General features: G+C 43.1%; 2 pseudogenes; both read left to right on the top strand.

Annotated features, from left to right (window-relative positions):
- The first annotated feature begins 619 nt into the window (after positions 1-619).
- Positions 620-3225, top strand: LOC144505442 (protocadherin gamma-A7 pseudogene; annotated as a pseudogene).
- Positions 3226-4192: 967 nt separating this feature from the next.
- On the top strand, positions 4193-7698 carry LOC144505610 (protocadherin-10 pseudogene; annotated as a pseudogene).
- Positions 7699-9070: the final 1372 nt, after the last annotated feature.

Here is a 9070-nt window from a genome sequence, read left to right as displayed (position 1 = left end):
CTTTGGACTGTGGGAGGAAACCGGAGCACCCGGAGGAAACCCACGCAGACACGAGGAGAATGTGCAAACTCCACACAGACAGTGACCCGAGCCGGGAATCGAACCCAGGACCCTGGAGCTGTGAAGCAGCAGTGCTAACCACTGTGCTACCGTGTCGCCCACAGATGGGTATGGAACCTTTTTCTTCATAAAACAGGGTCATCTGGTGTTTCGTGGAAAATACATATGATACTCCCGTGACAAATATTGAAATTGTCTTGTCGCAGTTTATATGCTGAGGAAATGAATGGAAAGACTCAACATTGTAAACCATTGCATTTGAAATGAACAGTGATTGCCGATACAGAAAGGCTGCTGATGGGAAATTTATGTCGCTGAGTGCGTATTTTGGTTGTACACTGTTAAAAGGATAAACGGAATTGAAGACTCTCACATCAGCAACTGTGCCGCTTTAAGAAAAAAAAGGTGCAATCAAAGGCAGGGACTCGCAGCGTCGCTGTAGACCAATTAGGATCTGAAATCCAACCAGAGATCTATTGCTCCTCCTCCGGCACAGAACCACACAGGAACAGAAAGGCAACCATTGCCTGCGTTCATTTTGTGAAAAGGTCTCTGTCAATTCACTCGGTTTCTGCACTTCAGGTATTTTGTAGATGATGCGATCGGGAAGTGCTTGATCTTAACAGACTGCCGGTTTATTTTTGCACGTCTCCAAATATAACAGGCAATGGCAGAGCCACGGTTAACCAACGCCTTAAAATTCAGACGAACGCAATTTGAAATAATTTTCCTTCTTTTTGTATCGGATCTGGCATTCGGGAAAATTCATTATTCTATTCGTGAAGAAATGGACTCTGGCGCTTTTGTTGGGAATGTCGCCGAAGATTTGGGACTGAACATTCGGAGGCTGTCAGCTCGAAAATTCCAACTAACCTCTGCTGATAAAAGGCAGTGTTTGGAGGTGAATTCAGAAACCGGCATTTTATTTGCTAAGGAAAGGATAGATAGAGAGCAGCTGTGTGGTCCGATGTCACTTTGTCTCTTATCTTTCGAGATCGTAATGGAAGAACCATTGGAGATGTATCGCGGTGAGGTGGAGATTCTTGATATAAATGATAATTCGCCCACTTTCCCGGAGAGTGCCATTCTCTTACAAATGGTCGAAAGCATGGCGCCAGGCTCCAGCTTTCCGCTAGAGAGCGCGCTTGATCCAGACGTGGGGACAAATACAGTCACCGGTTACAACATCAGCCCCAATGAGAACTTCGGTCTAAAAGTGGAGACTGCAGAAGACGGTAGTAAAATTGTCGAGTTGTTATTGGAGAAATCATTGGACCGCGAACGACAGTCATCGTTTCAGCTGATGCTGGCGGCCACTGACGGAGGGAGTCCTCCCAGATCTGGCAGCGCCCAGATTCTCATCACTGTGCTGGACAGCAACGACAATGCGCCTGCGTTCGATAACAAGGTCTCCAAGGTCAACCTGGTGGAGAATTCACCCACAGGAACCTTGGTAGTTTCAGTCCATGCCGCTGATCCAGACGAAGGCCAGAATGCGGAGGTAACTTATTCTTTCAGTCACCGCGTTTCACAGAAAATGCAAGAACTGTTTAGTTTGGATCCGCGAACAGGAGAGATTCGAGTTCAAGGCAGAATCGACTATGAAGAAGCAAGCAGTTACTCACTTGATGTTCAAGCTGTCGACAATGGTTCACCGGCAAATGCAGGACGTTCCAAAGTTCTGATTAATGTAATTGACGTGAATGACAACGCACCTGAGATATTATTAAAGTCCTTGTCTCACGTGGTCCGGGAAGATACTGCTCCCGGGACTGTGACAGCTCTGATCAATGTAATCGATCGTGATTCCGGAAAAAACGGAGAGGTGAACTGTGAGATCCCAAAGAACGTTCCCTTTAAATTGCAAACATCTTCGCGTGGTCATTATAAATTAATAAACAGTGGCATGTTGGATCGTGAAACCACCCCTTTATACAACATTGCAATTTTAGCCAGGGACTCGGGATCTCCTCCGCTATCAACAAATAAAACCATCAAAATATCCGTCTCTGATATAAACGATAACGCCCCAAGATTTCCTCGCCCCATGGACACAGTGTATGTGATGGAGAACAACGCTCCTGGTGCTTCCATTTTCGCGGTGACTGCCTTCGATCCTGATCTTGATCAGAATTCCTACATCACTTACTCTTTCACAGAAACTCGCATCCGAGATTTGCCATCGTCAAATTACCTCACTCTTAATTCGATGAACGGCACCATTTACGCACTGCGCTCTTTTGACTACGAGCAAGTCAAAAACTTCCAGATTCAAGTGCAAGCCCGAGACGCTGGTGTTCCTCCTCTGAGCAGCAGCGCAACATTGAATGTGATCATCCTGGATCAAAATGACAACGCTCCAGTCATTATTTCACCTTCAGCACAGAGCGGATCAGCAGCAGTGGAGATTGTGCCTCAGTCAGCGGCTCAGGGCTACTTGGTCACCAAGATAATCGCAACTGATGCTGATTCTGGTCAGAACGCACGGCTCCACTATCAAGTGCTGAAGGCCACTGATCCGAGTTTGTTCAGCGTGGGACTGAACTCTGGGGAAATCAGAACAGCCCGAGGCATCTTGGAGCCGGATGCCATCACTCAAACTCTGGTCATCTTGGTGAAGGATAATGGACAGCCGAGTCTCTCCAGCACGGTTACAATCAACTTTTCAATCCTGGGCAATATTACTGAAATTTACTCAGAACGTCGTAACTTAGTGACAAATACCTTATATGACTCTGATATACATCTTTATTTAATTGTGATTTTGGGCTCAACTTCCTTTATATTTTTTGTAACCATCATTTTGTTGATTGGCATCAAGTGTAAACAGGACAGAAATACTATTGAAGATTACAACTCGCCAAGTTGTTGCTATAGACTGGACGATTCTCAAAGTGATTTTCACCCGAGACCCACACTGAAAGAATCTTTAAATTATACTGCGGCTGGAGATATTGTTCGCATGCCTGAAACGCATCATTATGCAGTTTGCCTGTCTCCGGAATCAGCTAAGAGTGATTTTCTGTATTTGAAGCCGTACACACCGCCCCTGTTTCAGGAACAATGTTAAATTCTAAATGTTTGACAATATTGAGGCAGAGCGGAATTACTGGCAGCGTTTGTTAAATACGTCCCTGCCCCATGATTTCCCGGAAACCTTTTCGTTTTGAGGATCTCTATTATGGAAAGAGTGGATCGTTCTTATTATGCAGCTGTCAGTGTTGTTAATCAAATGATTTGGAGCAAAATAAAAGGTTCCATGATACAACAGCGATCTGTCTGGATTTGGTACCTTTTAGCTAGGAATGGAAGGCGGTAGACGAGATCTTCACTAGCTACATAGTTGGGTCACAAAAGGTCAGCTCCGGAATTGACCTTGGGGCATTAGCATCTAAATGCACTTGGAGAATTTCCTTTCACGGTTTGCTGTTTTAAATGCCAAGCGATCAGAAGACCACTATTCCCTCATAGTGTTGAACAAGTTAACAGGTGAGGCTGTAAAATTTCACAGCCGGCCAAATGCATTCTTATGGTCACTTGGGCAATATGAGTGACAGGTGGCACAGTGGTTAACACTGCTGCCTCACTGTGCCAGGGACCCGGGTACGATTTCACCCTTGGGTTACTGTGTTGTGTCTGCACATTCTCCCCGTGTCTGCGTGGATTTTCTCTGGGTGTTCTGGTTTCCTCCCACAATTTAAAGTTGTGCTACTAAATTCTCCCTCAGTGTATCCAAATAGGTGCCGGAGTGTGGCGACTTGGGGATTTTCACAGTAACCTCATTATAATATTAATGTACACCTACTTGTGACAAATAATCGAACTTTGTTTAAGAATGAGGTGAAATTGGTGCAAAATTACTAAGTGTATCTTAATGTTAATCTCATAGTAATATTAATAGCAATATTAATCTGATGAAGAAGAACATATACCTGGGATCCTGCAAATTGGAATATAATAAGCTAGATAGGAAGTAAGGGTCAAAAAAGACTACTTGACCTACATGAGTCACACCATCCCTATAACTACGCTAATATTGTTGCAATCATAGGTTTCAGTGAATGGTATAATGTACGTAGAATGAACAACACAGATCCAGGGCTTGTGGTCCAATAGGTCCATATAGGTGATTATGCACCACACGAGTCTCCTCACTGGGAATCATTTTAGTCCACTGGATCGGATGCACGATTCGTAACTTGTAACATAGCTGCATATGTACTTGACAGTTGGGGGGACATTCACATGATTATTACGTTTGTGGATGTGTTAACACATTCATATTAAGTAGCGTGGTGTCTCATCTGAGTGGCCAATAGATGAATATTGTTTGAGAGTACTGAACATTTGCTGATTGGTACGAGACAGGATGGTCCCCAGACTGGTATTATGCAAAGTGTGAAATGATAAGTACTTACAGAAGCCGAACGTTCACAGTGCATCGAGAAGGTATTATGAGAGAAATCAAAATTCACAAAGGGTGATATTAATCAAACCAGCCAAGTAACAGAGAGCGACCAACATTAGAGGGAACATTTCAAGATTCCTATCAGAAATGATTTTAAGCAAGTGACAGTTGTGAAATGGGATTGAGTTTCTCTGAGGATGAGTGAAGCTTGAAATTTCACTGGGAATCCCAGTTTCAATTTCAATGTTCATTTACCGAACAATAAAATTAATTCTGCTGCTCTAGATAAAATGAATCGCCAATTCCCGTTAAAATTACTTTATTTTAGTTTACAGTTCTGTCAGTTTAATGCAGAATAATATATTTATTTAAAACCACAATTTTGGACCCTGGAATTGCATTTTCAGTAATCTTATTTGGTATCTCATTCTGGTTATGGTTATGCGCTTTGTGCCCTCTTTTTTGTTAGTATATGATTGTCATAGTCTGTAACCAGGCATAAACATATCCAGAATCTACAAATTATGATCTGTCGCAGTAGTTCGTAAATAATGAACACATTCAGAACATTCCAGTGTCGGACCCACTGAAAACAGCTTGAATGAGCGATTGGGTGGTACACTGGCTATCACTGTTGCCTCACAGTGCCAGGGACCCGGGTTTGATTCCTGGCTTCGGTTACTGTCTGTGTGAGTTTGCACGTCCTCCCTGTGTCTGCGTACGTTTGCTCTGGGTGCTCCAGTTTCCTCCCACAGCCCGAAAGACGTTCTGGTTAGGTGCATTGGCCATGCTATATTCTCCCTCAGTGTACCTGAACAGGTGCCGGAGTGTGACGACTAGGGGATTTTCACAAGTGGCTTCATTCCAGTGTTAATGTAAGCCTACTTGTGACACTAATAAATATATTTAAAAACCTTATTGTTTAATCAAAATAACCAGCAGGCAAATGGAGGAAATGTGTGTCAATCACCAGCATCAGAATTATGTTGCATTTAGAAGAAAATGCATTCTGAGCACTACATCACTCACCTGATGAAGGAGCAGCGTTCCGAAAGCTCGTGATTCCAAATAAACTTGTTGGACCTGGTGTTGTGAGACTTCGTACTGTACCCACCCCAGTCCAACGCCGGCATCTCCACATCATGGATACATTAAAATATTCGAGCATTATTGCGAGATAGAATGGTGGTTGTTTGTCTGAGCATTTGTTTCAGATTGACTTTCAAAGATTTTTTAAAATCAAATATTCATTGTTACACACCTGACCTGCACAGTCGTAGCAATGATTCACGTATTATTTTATATTATTTTGCCGTTTCTGTCGCCATTTATTCCAAATGTCTATTCTTTTCCAGTATTTCAGATTCCCAAATCGCCTCCTGTTAATAATCGTGACAAGGGTAACTGGAGCCAGAAGCCAGTGATACATGGAGTATCCAAAACCCGCTCACATAATTCACACACCTTGTCGATTTTTATTTGGGAAATCATCCATTTTGTTAGTCAGAAAATAACTGAATTCAAAATTCCCTTGAAATGCTGAGCACAAGAATAATTAAGGTTATATTGAAAAGACTTTACAATTTCTGCACATGGGCAAAGGAAACTGGAACACAGAAAGCTGTCGAAACACTCATCATAGTTTGAAAGTAATTAAGAGCAGACGGTCATTAAAACATTGATGTGTATGGATCCTTTTCCTTTGCAAAACCGGATCATCTGGCGATATGTGGAAAAATGCATATGGTGCTGCCGTGACAAATATTGAAATTGTTTTGTCGCAGATTTTATGCTGAGAAAGCGAATGGAAAGCTTCATCATGATGATTCCTCCTTGCATTTGAAATAAGCAACGGTGGCCTATGCAAAAAGGTTGCTAATTTATGTCGTTGTGTGCGTATTTTGGTTGTTCACTGTTAAAAGGATAAACGGGATTGAAGACCCTCACATCAGCAACTGTGCAGCTTTAAGACAAAAACGGTTGTCATCTTAGGCAGGGACCAATGACAATCTCAAATCCAACCAGAGATCTATTGCTCTTCCTCCGGCACAGAATCAGAACAGGAACAGAAAGGCATTCTTTGCCTGCGTTCATTTTCTGGAAAGGTCTCTGTCAATTCGCTCGGCATTCTGATTAAGGTATTTTGTAGATTATGCGATCGGGAAGAGCTTGATTTTAACAGACTGCCGGTGTATATTTACAAATACAACCGGTCATGACAGAGTCATGGTGAGCCACCGCCTTAAAATGCAGACAGTTGAATCTTATTTTCCTTCTTTTTGTATCGGATCTGGTTTCCGGGTAAATTCATTATTGTATTCAGCAGGAAATAGAGTCTGGCGCTTTTGTTGGGAATGTCGCCGAAGATTTGGGATTGAACATTCGGCGGCTGTCAGCTCGAAAATTCCGACTAACCTCTGTGATAAAAGGCAGTGTTTGGAGGTGAATTCAGAAACCGGCATTTTATTTCCTAAGGAAAGGATAGATAGAGAGCAGCTGTGTGGGCAGATGCCAGCTTGTGTCCTTTCTTTCGAGATCGTAGTGGAAGAGCCTTTGGAGAAATACCGCGATGAGGTGGAGATTCTTGATATAAATGATAATTCGCCCAGTTTCCCGGAGAGTGCTATTCTCTTACAAGTGCCCGAAAACATGCTGCCAGGCTCCAGCTTTCCGCTGGAGAGCGCGCTTGATCCAGACGTGGGGACAAATACAGTCACCGCTTACAACATCAGCCCCAATGAGAACTTCGGCTTAAACATGGAGAACTTCGGCTTAAACATGGAGACTGCAGAAGACGGTAGTAAAATTGTCGAGTTGTTATTGGAGAAATAATTGGAGTGCGAACGGCAGTCATCGTTTCAGCTGATGCTGACGGCCACTGACGGAGGGAGTCCTCTCAGATTCTCATCACTGTGCTTGGGAGCAACGACAATGCGCCTGCGTTTGATAGCAAGGTCTACAAGGTCAACCTGGTGGAGAATTCACCCACAGGAACATTGGTGATTTCAATCCATGCCGCAGATCCAGACGAAGGCCCGAATGCGGAGGTAACTTATTCTTTCAGTAACCGCGTTTCACAGAAAATGCAAGAACTGTTTAGTTTGAATCCGCGAACAGGAGAGATTAGGGTTCAAGGCAGAATTGATTATGAAGAAACAAGCAGTTATTCCCTTGATTTTTTGCTGTCGACAATGGTTCACCGGAAAATGCAGGACGTTCCAAAATTCTGATGAATGTAATTGACGGGAATGATAACGCACCTGAGATATTATTAATGTCCTTGTCTTACGTGGTCCCTGAAGATGCTGCTCGCGGGACCGGGACAGCTCTGATCAATGTAATCGATCGCAATTCTGGAATAAACATACAGGTCTCAAAGAACTTTCCCTTTAAACTTTAATCATCTGAGAGTGGCCATTATAATTTAATAACAAGTGACATGTTGGTTCGTGAAACCATCCTTTGATACAATGTTACAATTTTAGCCAGGGACTCGGAATCTCCTCCGCTATCAACAAGTAATACCATTGACATATCTGTTTCTGATATAAATGATTAAGCCCCAAGATTTCCTCGCCCCATGGACACACTGTATGTGATGGAGAACAATGCTCCTGGTGCTTCCATTTTTGCAGTGACTGCCTTCGATCCTGATCTGGATCAGAATTCCTACATCACTTACTCTTTCACAGAAACTCGTATCTAAGATTTGCCATTGTCAAAGTACCTCACTTTTAATTCGACTCTCTGCGCTCCTTTGACTACGAACAAGTCAAAAACTTCCAGATTCAAGTGCAAGCCCGAGAAGCTGGCGTTCCTCCTCTGAGCAGCAGCGCAACATTGAATGTGATCATTCTGGATCAAAACGACAACGCTGCAGTCATTGTTTCACCTTCAGCTCATAGCCGATCTGCAGCAGTGGAGATTGTAACCATCATTTTGTTAATTGGCATGAAGTGTAAACAGGACAGAAATACTATTAAAGATTACAACTCTCCAAGTTGTTGCTATAGACTGGACGATTCTCACAGTGATTTTCACCCGGGACCTGCACTGAAAGAATCTTTAAATTATACTGCGGATGGAGATATTGTTCGCATGCCAGAAACGCATCATTATGCACTTTGGCTGTCTCCGGAATCAGTTAAGAGCGATTTTCTGCTTTTGAAGTCCTACACACCGCCCATGTTTCAGGAACAATATTAAATTCTAAAGGTTTGACAACATTTAGGCAGAGCGGAATTACTGGCAGCGTTTGTCAAATCCGTCCCTGCCCCATGATTTTCCTTAAACCTTTTCGTTTTGAGGATCTTTATTACGGAAAGAGAGGATCGTTCTTTTCATGTACTGTCAGCGTTGTTAGTCAAACGATATGGTGCGAAATAAAAGATTCCATGATACCACAGCGACCCGTCTGGATCTGGTATCTTTCCTAGGAAAGGAAGGCGGCAGACGAGAACTTCACTAGCGACGCAATTGGGTTTGTTGTAAGGTCAGCTCCACAATTGACCTTGGTTCATTAGTACCTGAATGCACTTGGAGAATTTCCCTTCGCAGTTTACTATTTTAAATGCCAACACAAGCGATCAGAAGACCCCTATT

The sequence above is a fragment of the Mustelus asterias genome, chromosome 16 (genome assembly GCF_964213995.1).
Source record: "Mustelus asterias chromosome 16, sMusAst1.hap1.1, whole genome shotgun sequence".
NCBI classification, from domain to species: Eukaryota; Metazoa; Chordata; class Chondrichthyes; order Carcharhiniformes; family Triakidae; genus Mustelus; species Mustelus asterias.
This window is presented reverse-complemented; position numbering and strand designations above follow the sequence as displayed.